We start from the raw sequence: 15,496 nt of genomic DNA, 5'->3' as shown, positions 1-15,496 counted from the left end.
TTAGCTATAGCTGCTCAAAGATCCTGGGGTCTAAAAAGTGTTTTCAGGCTCCCATGAGTAGCTGGAACACATGCTTAGCCATCTCAGTGATACTGGATGTCATGTGCTAGCCCTGTTACTCTGCTTGCTAGTGATACAAGAATATTTACTCAAGTAAAAGCTGCAACTCTAAAGCCTTTCCCTGCTCTTTTATAGAGTAGCAATGGGCATATTACTGACCTACCTGTTTGGGCATATTTTAGATCCCCAGAAAAGTGCATAGGTGCTCACCAAAGGAATTCTAAGCTCCTATTAAAATGTATACTGATAATGTTGGGAAACAGGTTTTTCATTACAAAGCTTATATTGCTGCTAATTGGAAATACAGTTTCAAGTATCCTAATAAAAATAACATTTTAATCTCAAGCTTCTTGCAATACTGGTCAGTAATTTAAATAGCCAACAACTGGAAGGCCATTTTTTTTTTTGCGAGCAATGTGTTGGGGTTTTTGTGTGTGTGCATTGTTAATAGCTGTTCTCAGCAATCAGCACATTTCAAAGCCAGGTGTAAAACACTGTCCTGGTGAGTCTAACCTTTCCTCTCGTTTTCATATGTGATCACTGGTTTGCCTCAGATAAATGACAAAGACAAGCGGACCAAATGAAGTCTTCTGGTTTCAGTTATAATCTTTTCATAACAATGCTTTATAGTTTGATAAAGAGAGAAAGCACAACATGTCTCAGTAGCTTACAAAATAAAGTTGGCTCTCTGTTTTCAAAGTAGCAGAGATTCCAGCCTGTCTCACTTGGTTGTCAGGTTTTGATTGACAATGATTTTCCTACAGTTTTCCCCTGCTTCAAAATATCACGGGAAGGATATTATGCATTCCCAACCTGTCAGCTTTGGCTGCCTTACAGAGTGTTCAATTACGCTCTAATCGAATAGCTGCCCAATCTAGGCCACATAATGACTTCCTGATTATCTGACTTTAAATGATAAATGAAATGAATATGTAACATTCTTTTCAAATACAGGATAGTCACTGAGCCAAATGAAAACTGATTTTGTGCCCTTTTGTCTGAAAAAAAATAATTTTATTGTAATTCCATTCAACAGTTGTTCTGTTGCTTGTTTTGCCTTCATTAAGATAAACATGGAATGAGTTATCTAGGAAAACATTAGTCTTCATTTTTGTTTTCAAACAGATGCTGAAGGTGTTAAACAGCGTTTAGATTATTCTCCTTCCACTCTTTACATTGACTTGTTATAAAAAGCAAGGTTAGATTTATATGATCAGTTTCTATTGGGAATATTTCAATACATGCTGGCAGTGCAACAAGTCTGTTTTGAGTAATGTATTATACAGACAACATTAAGGTCTGAATAAATTATTTAGTGGTGATAGTGCTAGATGTTTTTCATTTCCAGTCTGTGGTATTAGTACTAAGCAACCAATATGGCATTTGAAATCAAATAAACCTCTACCACCTCATTGGGGTAGCGTGCATTTATTATGCCAAAGTCAGAGCAGGGTCTCATAATGATCTTTCAAAGGCTTGTCAGGGACATTTTCAAACCTCTTTACCCAGCAGCCTGCGATGGGCATTTTTCTGAAGCACTTCTGCTTAATTTCAGATATGGTTGTTTGTGCCAAAGTGATTTGTGAAAAGTTGCCTTGATATAAAGACTTGAAATAAAGCAGCTACTGATTTTTTGACACATTAGCCTGATACTTGTGGCTTCTAAGCCAATAGGGACATCATGTGATGTAATAGATAAAAAGAATACTTGTGGTGAAATTCAGCTCATTTTGAACTTTATTAATTGGCTAAAGCACTGGCAGTTCAGGGCCAGCTCCTAGATGAAAGATGTACTTTGACCCTATTCTGAGCAATCCAACCCTGAACTCAGCTCTTGAACTGCGTTCTTTCCAGTTTTCAGCCTTATGTGAAGATATAATCGCCATGTAAAATTCTCCACTTTGTCTGTAGCAAAATGTTCTTTCCAGTATATTCCTCTTGCCAATATTGTTGTTCTTACTGGGCAGATCATGGCTGGGAGTAGGATCTCAAGGCCCACTTATTATTTATTGAAAATGCTCCAGTGAATGGAATACCCGAGAGAAGTATACCCTCCTCTTAGGGCAGCATTTTGGGAATGACCCCCTCCCCTCAGGACTAAATCCCTTTCATGAAAGAAGTCAATGACAATCACATAATGGGCAGATTGATGATGATTCAGTCATGAATGATGTCTCTTGAGACACAACGTATCCCTGTATCAGGTGGCAGAGGAAGGCTGCACACCCCAACCCCCCGCTTGACCTGATCACTTCTGCAAAACAGCAGGTCTACTTTTGAAATCTCTCCTATATGCTTACCGTGTCATCTCAAGAATCACGGAATTGTTAGAGTTGGAAGGGACCTCTAGAGAACATCTAGTCCAACTCCCCTGCCGAAGCAGGATTGCCCAGAGCACATCACTCATCCAGGTGGGGCTTGAAGATCTCCAGAGAAGGGGACTCCACACCCTCCCCGGGCAGCCTGTTCCAGGGCTCTGGCACCCTCACCAGAAAGTTTTTTCTCATATTTGAATGGAACTTCCTATGTTCCAGCTTCTGCCCGTTGCCCCTTGTCCTATTGCTGAAAACCACTGAAAAGAGTCTAGCTCTAACATCCTTCAACCCACCCTTTAGATACTTATAAACATAAATAAGGTCTCCCCTCAGCCTTCACTTGTCCAGGCTAAAGAGCCCCAGCTCCTTGAGCCTTTCCTCGTAAGGGAGGCGCTCCAATCCCTTAATCATCTTGGTTGCCCTACGCTGGACTCTCTCCAGTAGTTCCCTGTCTCTCTTGAACTGGGAGGCCCAGAACTGGACGCAGTATTCCAGTTGTGGACTCCCCAGTGCAGAGCAGAGAGGGAGAATGACCTCCCTTGACCTCCTGGTCACACTCTTCCCCACACAGCCTAGGATCCCATTGGCCCTCTTGGCCACAAGGGCCCATTGCTGGCTCATGGAAAGTGCACTATCTACCAGGACTCCCAGATCCTTTTCCTCAGTAGTGCTTCCCAGAAGATCCATCCCTAACCTATATTGGTGCCTGGGGTTCTTCCTCCCCAGGTGCAGGACCTTACATTTGTCCTTGTTGAACCTCATTAGGTTCTTCTCTGCCCAGCTCCCAGCTCTCCAGCCTGTCCAGGTCATGCTGGATGGCGGCACAGCCCTCTGGGGTGTCAGCCAGCCCTCCTAATTTGGTATCATCAGCAAACTTGCTGAGGATACACTCTGTCCCCTCATCCAGGTCATTTATGAATATGTTGAACAGGACTGGGCCAATTGTAACCCAAGAATTGTTACCCAAAATTTGCATTTCAGCAGGTAATGGCTGCATTTTCCATGCTTTAAAATATTATAACATAGTTTTTGCACTACTGCATCTTTGTATCGTGAGGAGCTCTGACTTGAGGAGACCATTCTGGGAGAGGAGAGGTTAGTGACCATTTCTATAATGCTTTGGAGAATAGTTGACAGCTGGGTGAGACAGAAGAATCTAGTCGATAGATAAAATAGCACTAAGGAGACATTTCCAAAATGAAGCATAGAGTCTACTGATGTTGGCAAGAACTTTGTCAATTTAACAACCCACCATTAAGAAATGATGGCCCAGCTCAGCATATGTTGAAGTAGCAAAAGCGTCTTCCTGTTTTGTACAGCCCTGTCAGACTGTGCTTAAAATTAATGCAGTTTTAGGCTCAACTGTATTCCAGTTTACCCAGTTATTCTCCCTATTCTGCTTGTAGTGGCTGGTAATACATTTACCAAATTTGAGAATTGCATTGCCTAAAGAAAGCTATCTAAAGTTTGAAAGCAAAGTATCCTTTTGGTTTAGTAGATTGTGATTCAGGAGACTGGAACTCTTTTAATTTTCTCTCCTGTATCACAAATGGAATGACTTGAAAGGCACTGAAGTGATTTTTTAGGTATTAAAAAACATCTATTTTGAAATGAAATAAGAAATTCCCAGATTCTGGAAAGACAGGGGGTGTCTAATTAAACTTCTTGGGGCTACATTGTAACAGTCTTTCTAACTACTATCTCACAGTTGGAACACACAATAGAAGTAAAACTAAGGGTACCTGAGCTCTCACACAGTTAAAGTACTTTCAGTTGCCTAAGTTCTCTTGATTTCATACTGCTGTGCTTGTGATTCTTTAAATTAGCTACAGCTGAGCTGGCTGCAGCTAATGGATAGTTGCTGTGAGCGTGGTTATTTCCTTAGTAGATCTGAAGCAAGATGGAGGATATTTCTATGTTCTGATTAGGTAAGGTAGTATTTATACGTAGAACAAACAGATTTAATTAATTAAAAGTGTGTCCTTTCTTCTTTTTCTTCTTTTCTTTTTTCCTCTTCCCCCCCCGCACTAATTGTTACTATGCCAAACTGAGGTAATTATAGTGTATGTCTATACTGCTGTAATGACAATCTTTACAGTTATTATGCAGACTGGCTAGTTCACTGTTCCTAATGCTCTGTGCTTCAGTACCATCAACTACCTGAGTATTTGCACTGTTTTTGTTTTGTTTTGTTTTGTTTTGTTTTTTTAACAGATAAAGTGCATTTCTATGTAGCTGCTGTGTTAATTTTAGCTTGAGCTGCCTTCTTAGAAGTGATGTCTGTATGTTACAGCAATGGAGACGTACTTTTTCCTACTCTGTGAAATTTAGTTAAGAAATATTTTCTCTGTGGTTTAAAAGCTAGTTTGAAAAATACCTTTGAAAAATTAAGAAGAGAGAAAGCTAATTTAGTTGGTTCTTAGTTCATCTCTTGTAAACACTGACAGCATTCTCAAAGCAAGAAAGACTATTAATGTAATTCTGAGAAATACGTTTATTAAACAGATGAGGGGAAGAGGAAATCAATCCAAAATGCATTCTCTCTTATTTCAAAAGTTGCTGTGGGAAGAATGTGCCAATATATTTTGCCATGCTTTATGATGCATACCTTTCCCTCTCTTTCACTTGCTTTCCTCCCCATTTCTTTACCCTGTCCAAAAAGAGAAAAAAAGGTGGCCTGAGGGAAACTCTTAGATGGGTCTGAGCACTGAGGAGGGCTTAATAAAGACTGGTCACTGCATGTTAATTGTGAACTCTGCCAGAGAAGGAAAACAGACAAACAGAAATCTAGGAGTTTGAAAGGGTGTAGATTCTTCCTAGAGCTCAGCCAGAAAAATAAGTATTTTGCCTGCTTTCTTCCTGGTTGCAGCTTTGCTAAGAGCAACCAGGTAAGCTGGTCATAAGACTGCGTTTTTCTGCAATCTAGGTGACAAAGTATAAATCTGATTTAGGAAAACCACCATATTTAGCCAGGTAGCCGTTTAGACCTGTGTTGCTGGGTGTCTCTTAAAAGAGGGAATTCCCGCTAAATTAAATCATTCCGATCTGAACACAGGTAATAGCATACAAGTTGTGTTATAAAACGTCTAGTTCTAAAGCTGAAGAAGACAGAGGAAAATCATACTAAAACCTGATCCTTAAAGATGAACGAGGGGAGAAAAGGTAGCAGCAGAAACCTTTCTTAAGAAATACTTACAGCAATCTCTCTTCCCAGCCTTCTGTTGCACTTCTGAATTATGAAAATCTGCAGATAGTCCAGGAGGGTATTACCCAGATTAATTCTGTGATGTTTTATGGGGCTTTTAGAAATGCTAAGTGTAGATGGCACACAAACCATTCATAAAGTCTGGTGTGAACGCAAAAACACAGAAATTTTTTCTGAACTTGTTCTTAGATTGGTATGTGTGATTGGTATGTCCTCTAATGATGTTAATCAGCTAGACAATTTGAGATAATTTTTTCATTTTTCAAACTTGATTGTGCAAGAAGTGTAGTTGGTACAGACAAAACAGAACGGAAACATCTTTAAAAGGAAAGATAACCTGTTGCTAATTCCCCTGAACTGAGGTATGTTGCTCCTTGATCATCAACAGAGAGAGATCAGATAGGATAATTACTTTAAGAATGATATTTGCCCTTTTATTGATGGTCTCTGGATTCAGAAGAGTTAGGTGAAATATATAACTTACTGTCTTGTCTATGTCTAGAATTCATTAATATTTTGGGGGGGTTGTGCATTTCTATCAAGATGGCTTCCTCTCAGACTCAGTTACTCCACAGAAAATTCAGGTACAAGCAGCTCTGCAAGCTCACACCAGCACTCCCTGAGGGCTAGGAACCAGCGTGCAGCAGACAGGAATTGTTTTATTTTTTGTATTTTTTCTAGTATTGGTTAATGTATAGCAACATGAAATTAATGGGTAGTGTTTGTGTGGTTGGTACACCAAGTTCTGTGCATTTTGAAGGATGTAAATTGTCTTGGCAGGTTTTGGGTACTCAGCAGGAACCATGTATTTGTGAGCGGGAGGCAGTGCAGCACATGAAATAATGGTATTGGATCCTCTTTCAGAAATTATTGAGGCATTTACTCTTGAGAAAGGGGAAAAAAATAATGGGTGCCACTGAGTCTTAATGCATATGGTAGTTCTAGGTTGTTTTGTTGTTTTTTAAAACAACCTTTAATAGATAAGTGCCAATGGAGAAATTTCTAACTTTGCATCTGAACGCTAGTTTGGGGGGGACAGCAGTGATGGTGTTGCTACCAGTAGCCAATACTGGTGTTAGGTAAAATATTTACCTCTGCATACCTAGGAATGTCTGTGAGATTGTGAAGCTGAACTTGACTGAAAAGCTCACAGGTTTTAAAACACAGGAACCCTCAAAATTTTTTTATATATATTTACCAGACGGGCAACAACTACCCAACAACCGCACGTGTAGTGTGATAGACAAAAGGCAGCATCCAGGAGAAGTGACCCAGGGGTACCCGAAGGTGGACTGGGGTTTGCTGCCCCTCCTCTCCACAGGCCCCGCGGTCAGGCCCGGCTGTGGCGCCCGCAGCCCCAACCTCCGCCCTTCCATGCTCCGTCCTTGCCGCTCACAGGACTCATTGTCACACGTTCTGTCCTTGCTGCCGAGGGGGTGTTTTGCCCTTTCTTGAAGGTTTTTTTTTCCAGAGGCCCCCTCAGACTGCCTGACGGGCTGAGCTGTGTCCGGTGGTGGGGCTGGCCAGAACCGGCCTCTCCTCAGAGGGGCCTGGGCAGGGAGAGCCACCACGGCTGTGAGGGACAGGGACCGGCCTGAGGAGGTAAAATGGGGAAATGAGAAGTGTAAACTGAGGAAGTAATTGGCTAGAGAACAGAAAATGACAGCGATACTGTGCTGCCGGTAGGGTCAGGTTGCTCAAGAACATGTTTTGCTCTAGTAGTTCTGCAAGTGGTGCGAACACACCAGTGTAGGTGACATTTGCTGGTATAAAAAGCAAGACGCTGTTGTCATTCCAGCATACAGGAAAGCTGGGTGACTTCAGGAGCAGCAGTAACAGACGTGAAATTTAAATCCGGTAGTGTGAGGTATGGGGTATGTAATCAAGGAATGGGAAGATTTCTGCTGTGAGTTTGAATCTCGTCAGCTGGATGCACAAAATGAGAGCCGGGTGCAGGAGGGCTGCTGCCACCAGGGCCGCTTGCCCACAGACTACAATTCGTAATGTATTTGCTACAGACAGGGAAGTGTTAAAATGACCTTGCATTGGAATACAGTGTTTAAAATCCAGTTTTCCTTGTTAAATAAATGGAGGGGAAAAAAAAGGGATGGGTCAGACACAGTACAATGACAATTAGGATAATGGGTAACCTATCTTGCAAATGAGTCTAAAAGGCCTTTAATCATTGGGCCTGCATGAGAAAGGATCTGAATTTATAACTACTTTTTATAAATGCATTAAGAATAAATATTGGGAAAGGCAAAAGAACTATTTAACCTGAAAGAAAGTGTTGGTAAAAGAACCAAAGAGTACCATCTGCCCATGATTAAACTGGGTTTTGTCCTACCTACTGGAGAACCTAGAGTCACCTTTCATTAGTTTAATGGGGTCAGCAGAACTGACTTATTTTAAGGCAGAATGTGGTCACTTTGCTTTTCCAATTACTCCTGTTGTTATATTCTTTGTAAAGGATTGTCTCAGTTATCCAGATTTTCTGTTCCAGATATGTAACTGTTTCTTCAAATCTTGAAGTGTCTTTTTCTCTATAAAAGGATACATCAAAGTCAAGACATTCCACTTCCTTTTACAAAATAGAAGTGTAGTCTTGCAGTATTAAATGTGTTGGGAGATGAGTAGATAGCATATTTGGGAGTAGAGAGGGGCTATAAATAATTATTACTGCAATGTGAAGCTCAAAGGACTTCAGAAAGAAGAGCAAGCTGAAATATTTGGGTTTTTTTTCCCTTCAACCCTGTCAATGTCGACATTTGACATAAGATAGGAAAAGGGCTGTGGGCAAAATGTAATGATTATAAGCAACAGTAAAATATATTTCATTTCAGAATAATGTTGAATCTGGATTGTCTGATAATGTGTTAATTGTACTCTAGCTACTGATAATCAGTAAGACTGCCACTGGACATTATTTTTAGAGGAAAGTATGGCTTAATGAAGTTTTGAAGTTTGCTTGTTGCAGAAACCGCACATGTTCTTCTTTTCTGACAGTATCTACTGCCAGCCAGTGTTGCACTTAGCTTGTAACAGAAGCACGGATATACATCTTGCCACCTTTACACTGTAATGCATTGGTTATTCATACCGAAGTCATGTTCTGCTCTATGTAGAGAGCCTCTTTCAGAATAATTTTTGGGGTTTTTTTCTTTTTCTGATAGTCATTTGAAAAATGTATATCCGGGAATATGTTGTTAATCAAAATGTTGTACATAATTATGGCACTTGGAAGCAGTCTGTCCAGAAAAACACAAAAGCTATTAAATAGTTGCATGTATGCAGGCTGACATTCTTTTAATGTTCTATGCTTCAAATCATTCATGAGAATTGCTTAAAATTGAAAGAGAGGATATGGTTGTTCTTAACTGGGATATAAAAATATCTGGGTAAGGTGGAGTTAATACAGATATATTTTTTTCTGAAAAATCTGAACTTTTTTTATGCTTCTGTATCGTGGGTGGCATGGCAAAATTTAAGTGGACTCTGACTATTTCATTAAAAACTTCCATTTTGATTATTTGGAATGCAAATCAATTAATGGAGGAAATGCAGCTGGGATGTACATATTGAAGACTCTGAAGGCAACTGAAAATAAATCTACCAAAGCTAAATATATATATTCTGCCTTGAGGACGTTTCTTCAGAGCATGGGATGTCATCTCCCAGTCCTTTGTAATAAATATACTGAGAAAAAGCCAGAGTATCCACACACATATAAGAGAATCCCAAAGCTGGCTGTGATTTCAGAATTTTAAATTAGAAAGAAAAGAAGAGTTAAGTCATCAAAGCCATTTGGTGTCTGTTTCTTGAAGAAAGTGGTAGCAATGTACAGGTAGTTTTAGTTTGTAGCAAGGAAGTTTGAGCTTTGCCCCTGGGCTCTGCCTCAGCTCCATCCGCTTACTTTTGACGTTTGCCACCCCTGGATAAAGTCAGTGTTCAAAACAGCATACCCTATATTTTTCAGAGGGCTCAGAAATGAATTCTTACAACGTCTCAACAGATTTTAGAACAGGATACGTGATTTAACACTGAAGCATTAGCATACCAGCTCCTTCCACTCTACCCCCTTAACCCCCCCTTTTCTGGATGTACGTGATAAATGACAGATTCTCTCAGATAATATTCATGTGGTACTCCAAAATAATTCTGCAGACATGGTAAAAGCTTTTAGAGACTGTAAAACTGATTATCTCTTCTGTAGCTCTTTTCATCTTCAAAGCACTTACCAACATTAACTAATTAATCCTCACAGCGTCCCTCTGAGTTAGATATCATTGCCATTACACAGATGAAGGAAGGGAAGCAAACGCTTTGTGACTGGCTCATGATCACCGAGACGGTTGGTGACAGAGATGGAATTAGAATGCACAGACCTGTCCTTCCAGGTTCTCTGCTCCAACTGCCATGTCGTTCCTCTCTTGACAAATGTACATATAGGTATTAGTACCCTCACTGCGCCTAAGGGCTGAGTTTCTATTAATTAAATCCTGTTAGGAATTGATGGGAAATTTGTTTGTAGTCAGACTGTTATCTTTTTAAACTTCTCTTCTGCAACTTTTTCCTGAACGGTCCAGAGCACCAGAAATTATTTACTTTGGATGCAGCTATAGCTAATTTTAAAATGCTTCAGATAGTAAAAATGGTAAACTCTTCAGGAAATAAAACTTGAATTTCTTGGTGATAAACTGAAAAATTTAAGTCAGGAATAACACGATCTGTATCCATTCTGCTCTCTATGGGATAAATTCCTTAGTGGGCTATCGTGTTGGATATCCTGTGCCTGCTTCTTGCTGCCTTGATAAGCATTAGGTGATTTCCTGGCTGCATTCTGTTAGGAGGAAGCCTGATGAGGACATAAAGAAAGGGGAGGAGTGGGAGCACCCAAATTGTAGCTAGGTGCTACAACGATATTTTCAAATTGGATGATGTAATTTTTTTTCAGATCCTCACATGCTGTGGGGTTTTTTTCCCTGTAGAATTGATACTTTAATGAAAAAAAAAATATGTTTTGCTGAAAGTTCTGTTCTCTAAGCCCTAAAAGTTCTGTCAAAACTCCATTTTTGTGGAGCCTTGAGAAAAGGCCTACTAGATACAACAGGGAGGATATGCATCCAGGTGGTCACATCTTTTATGGTGAGGCTTGGGTGTATAGGCAGAAGTGGGGAACAGGAGAGGTTTTCATCTATGATTTTTCACAGGTCTTGATGAATGATGGTATCAGTGATACTGAAACTGAATGAGGAGGATCACAATGTGAACTTTAAGGCAAATAGTGAATGTGATGTTAAGCGTAGATCAAATGACAGCAAACTCTTACTACTACAGAAAGCGTAATTAAAGCATACAGTAATGATAACTGCCCAGATCTGCCTGGAAAATCAGCACAGAAAGTAGCAGGCTCCCAGTTTGGTAATTGTCAGACTCCCATGCTGGCTAATGCTGCTGCCGCCCAGACTAAAAATATATTGTCTTAAGCAGAAACTACCATTTAATGTAAAATCTCTTCTGTTGGGTAGAGGATGTACAATGAGACTGGGACCCTGTTTTCTATAAAATCTGAGTTTGCCTCTTGGCAAAGCTCTGCTCCTCAGTGTGAAAGAGCATTAAGGAGATTTACACTAGCGGAGCAGCACAGGCTGTGTGGCTTACAGTAAGTGGAAAGATCTAGAAAGCCTTATGACAGACTGCCCTATAGGCCTTAGAATGACTGCTTCTTCACCCCCCTACTTTAAATGATCAAACCAAAGTGCTTAAAAAACTCCAGGTCCGTCTTAAGCAGAAACTACCATTTAATGTAAAATCTCTTCTGTTGGGTAGAGGATGTACAATGAGACTGGGACCCTGTTTTCTATAAAATCTGAGTTTGCCTCTTGGCAAAGCTCTGCTCCTCAGTGTGAAAGAGCATTAAGGAGATTTACACTAGCGGAGCAGCACAGGCTGTGTGGCTTACAGTAAGTGGAAAGATCTAGAAAGCCTTATGACAGACTGCCCTATAGGCCTTAGAATGACTGCTTCTTCACCCCCCTACTTTAAATGATCAAACCAAAGTGCATAATAAACTCCAGATTTGTCTCTTAGAATATAAAATGCTGAACGTAAATCCTTTCATTTTGAGGTATGTTAGGTGTCAGAAAGAGACGTGTTTCTGCTCCTTCCTCGCGTGTCTGATCAGGGTTCGCTTCCTCTACTAAATTATAGTCTCTTACTTGCATATTGTGTAATAGTAGACAAAAGATTAAGCAAATGTATGTATGTGAGGAACAAGTCCAGGTATGGGTGAGCAGATGGTGGAATTGTTGGTGCTGTGACTGTAGCTCTTTCTGGTTGCCAGCTGTTCAGTGCGGTGGCTGGGGCTGTGGGCAGTCCCCACCAGGGTGAGAGGGATCCCTGTGCTTTTCTGTGGGTACAGAAAGCTGCTTGGAGAAGGAGGCAGGGTGTTGGCTCTGATGCTGTCAATAAAGAGCGCTCAAAGTTCAGCAGACATGCTCTTAAAAAATTAGGAAGTATAAAATGAATATTTAACCAGATTACTACATTTTGTCTGCTTCATAATTTTTTTATTATTTTATGACAATGCTGTTGATGGAAATCATATTGACAGAGTGTGTTCATTTTTGGTTTGGCATTTTTTTTGTGTGGCATTGGTTTTTTTGGGGTTGGTTTTTTTCTTAAATATCTTCTGGTAAATGGAAACATCTTTCTTACGAACACAAACCATCTAATGAGCCATATTGGCTACAATTGTTAGGGCATGATGCATTAATGTTTTAGGTTGGTCATAACTCAGCTTTAAGAGATTAATAATGGAGATCTGAGGGGAATGCTGTCTTAAGTGTTTATGATCATGTTAATATTAAGACATACTGTAGGAAAGGAAATTGCTTTCAGGTGGTTACCCCTTTTGTTTGTAGAGAGTGTTCTGAAGAAAATGTCGTTACCATTTTTTCCCCTACCCCTTTTGTTTGTAGAGAGTGTTCTGAACAAAATGTTGTTACCGTTTTTTCAAATATTTCTTGTGCAGTTCCTGTGAAGTGAATTGATAGGGGCAACTCCTCGTGAGTACAAATCCACGAGAACTTATTATCAGTGTTCTTAAAAAAATTACAATTCCAAAGTCACTTGAGCTGCAGTTCTTTGGCCCCAAATTATTGGATGGCAAGAATTCCAGAACATTAAGTCATTTTGGAAATTTCACAGTTCTTCCTTCTATGCCTGAAACGAATCCTGTAGCCTCAGAACTCTTACGCGATTTGACCAATGCATTTGGATTTGATGTGTGCATTCAGATTGGCAAAGCCACTTCCAAACAAGAAGTTCCCTTTCAAAAGGTAGAGAAGAATGCTTGGAAAATTTGGAGGTAGTATTTAATCACAGTGACAGACAGAACAAATGCATCAAGGAGAAGGAAAAGCAGTAATTTATTGTGGAAGTGTAGTGGATCATACAGCATGGTGGAGTTTTGTAAACCTCTTTAACTAGGGCACAGCAAAACCTTTCTGATTGCAGATATTTTTTCCTGTCCTTTTTTTCAGTCTTAAGCAATTGCTGAGTATCCTCCTCTCTTCAAGAAGACACTGAAACAAAAGTGCCTTTTGTAGGAGATGAGAATTCTTTGCTATTAGAAAACAAAGCATCCCATAAAAATGGTGTTGTGTCATTTTGATTCTGGTAGAATAGAAATGTGGTATACATTTTTTTTTTTTTATAGAGTATTTCTGTCTGGCCCTCTTTTGTCACAGAGTATATGTATCTATGCAGTCTTCACTTGGCTCCGTTCTTCTGTGTCAAATTTTTGCTCTCTGCCACGTCTCTTCATATCTCAATTTATTTTTATATTTTCTAATCAGAATCTGAACCCAGTAATAGTTGAATTGAGCTTTTAAGATCACGAGGTGAGATAGAAGTTAAGCAATACGGGTTCACCTATGCAGAATTGCTCCTACTACCAGCATACCGCGAGCTTGATCAAACTTGCAAACTTATTTGTGTTTTCCTACTGCTTTTAAGTGCCTGCACGCATACTGTTAATACTCATACCTAATGTGTGAAACACACAACTGTTTATCACAGCCCAGCAGGCAGGATACAGATATTTTCAAACAGCACTACTGTATCCTTATCTCAATAGCGCTAATATTATCCCCTGCCAAAACAGACATGATATATTGAAGTATCTGTAACCGTTACAGGATCTCTGCATATTCCTTGAATTTAGCCTGCAGCAAGTCTGTCATCCATGGTGATTCTGATGTTGCAGCTGATGTTGCAAGAAGCAGCTTAAAAATATTGTCAGAGCATTGGTGCTGACTTAAAAGCAGTGTAGCCTCTACTGACCTGTGAATTGAGATGTGTGCATTAAGCTATACTGCCTGCTTTTCCACCTTCCCTGCCGCTTCTTTATATTCTGATAATAGTCCCTTTCATGTTTGTAACCCTCTGCCAGGTAAAGGTGTTCAGATTAGAGCCACAAGCTAGCTAGAATCATAGCTGGGGTCAAACTTATCTAATTTTAGAGTTTAACTGTAGTTAATGAAATCGCTTCCAATCCACCCAAGTCTGTTTGAGTTTCGAGAAAACTTACTTTATTTTTGCTGTCTGGATTAAACGTGGCACCATAGCGTAGGAAAAGGACAAGTCCAATACTGCAAACCATTTTCTATTTTATAATCTACAATATTTGCGTACTGCAGTGCTCAATTACACCACAATTGTGCAGAGATCCAATCTTTGCAATGTAATGACTTCCTGATGATCTGTCTTTAAATGATAAATGAAAAGAATATGCCGCCTTCCAGCTGCATATATGATATGACAAAGTTTGTTGCCACCCAAACCTGCTTTTTATTGCTTGTGTGGGTGGGGAGGTGTAGAAGGAAAGTTAAAAACATCCATGTTACACTCTTTTTCTGACCTGTCCTCATATGGTTACATTATTTAGATATATTCCCACTGCTGTTTCAACCTCCCTGAAATAAATCTTCCTGAAACTCAAAGGGGAAAAGTGGCTATATGGGGTTAATCTCGGGATTTTACCACAGAGTTTAGATCAAATCAAAACCCTTGGCTATTGGTGAACCACAGGTTCTTCTTGATCATGTAAGTCCCTCCATCACCCACTCCAGCAAGGCACTTTTGAAATGCAGAAATCTGTCACTTCTGAGATAAACCCACTAATCCACCTCTCTCCTTGGCACATTCTCTGTTCAGTGGGCAGATTTCTTATATGGATATTTTCTATCACTTTTGCCAGTGCTACCTCTATGTCATAAGCTGATGGCTTTAACTAGTGATTTTCTGTTTTTCAGATTCAACAGAGAAATCCAGACACCTCTCTGTGAAGTGTTTTTGGAGTTTATCCCCTGCTGAAAGTCTCCTCTAAGGTAATGGTTACGAATGACAGCAAGTGTATTGTAAACAAAATTTCTGAAAAATGTTTCTTGCTCATCCAAAGAGCTTATGAATTTATACTCTGTATTATTCCTTTCAGCACCAGCAGCGGTTTCTGTCAGTCTTGCTTCTTAAATAGCGATACAAGTCTTTCTTCTGGTTATTTTTGGTTAATTTTTTAAATCATACTTCCACATTCCGTGCTGCTGGCCAAATTTTTCAGCTTCATCTCTCTGCTTGTGCTATCTTTTCCTTTTCTGCAGTCAACTGATCTCAATATCCTGCTTGAATTTTTCCCTCTGTTCTTTCTGAGAAATCAGCTTGATTAGTGCCTGTAGCCGTTCTGACTTTTTTGCCACATCTACTCAACTAGTTAATTTCCTTCTCTATTGAGAATATTTTTTGGTGTTGGTTGTATGTATGGCCATGTTAATGAGCTTGTGCACTTCACTTTTGTAATAACTCTGAGTGTAGTTTTGGTGCAGTTTGGATGCAAGTTTATTATCTATGCAAATTT

The sequence above is a fragment of the Calidris pugnax genome, unplaced genomic scaffold (assembly GCF_001431845.1).
Source record: "Calidris pugnax isolate Ruff unplaced genomic scaffold, ASM143184v1 scaffold27, whole genome shotgun sequence".
Classification (NCBI taxonomy): Eukaryota; Metazoa; Chordata; class Aves; order Charadriiformes; family Scolopacidae; genus Calidris; species Calidris pugnax.
This window is presented reverse-complemented; position numbering follows the sequence as displayed.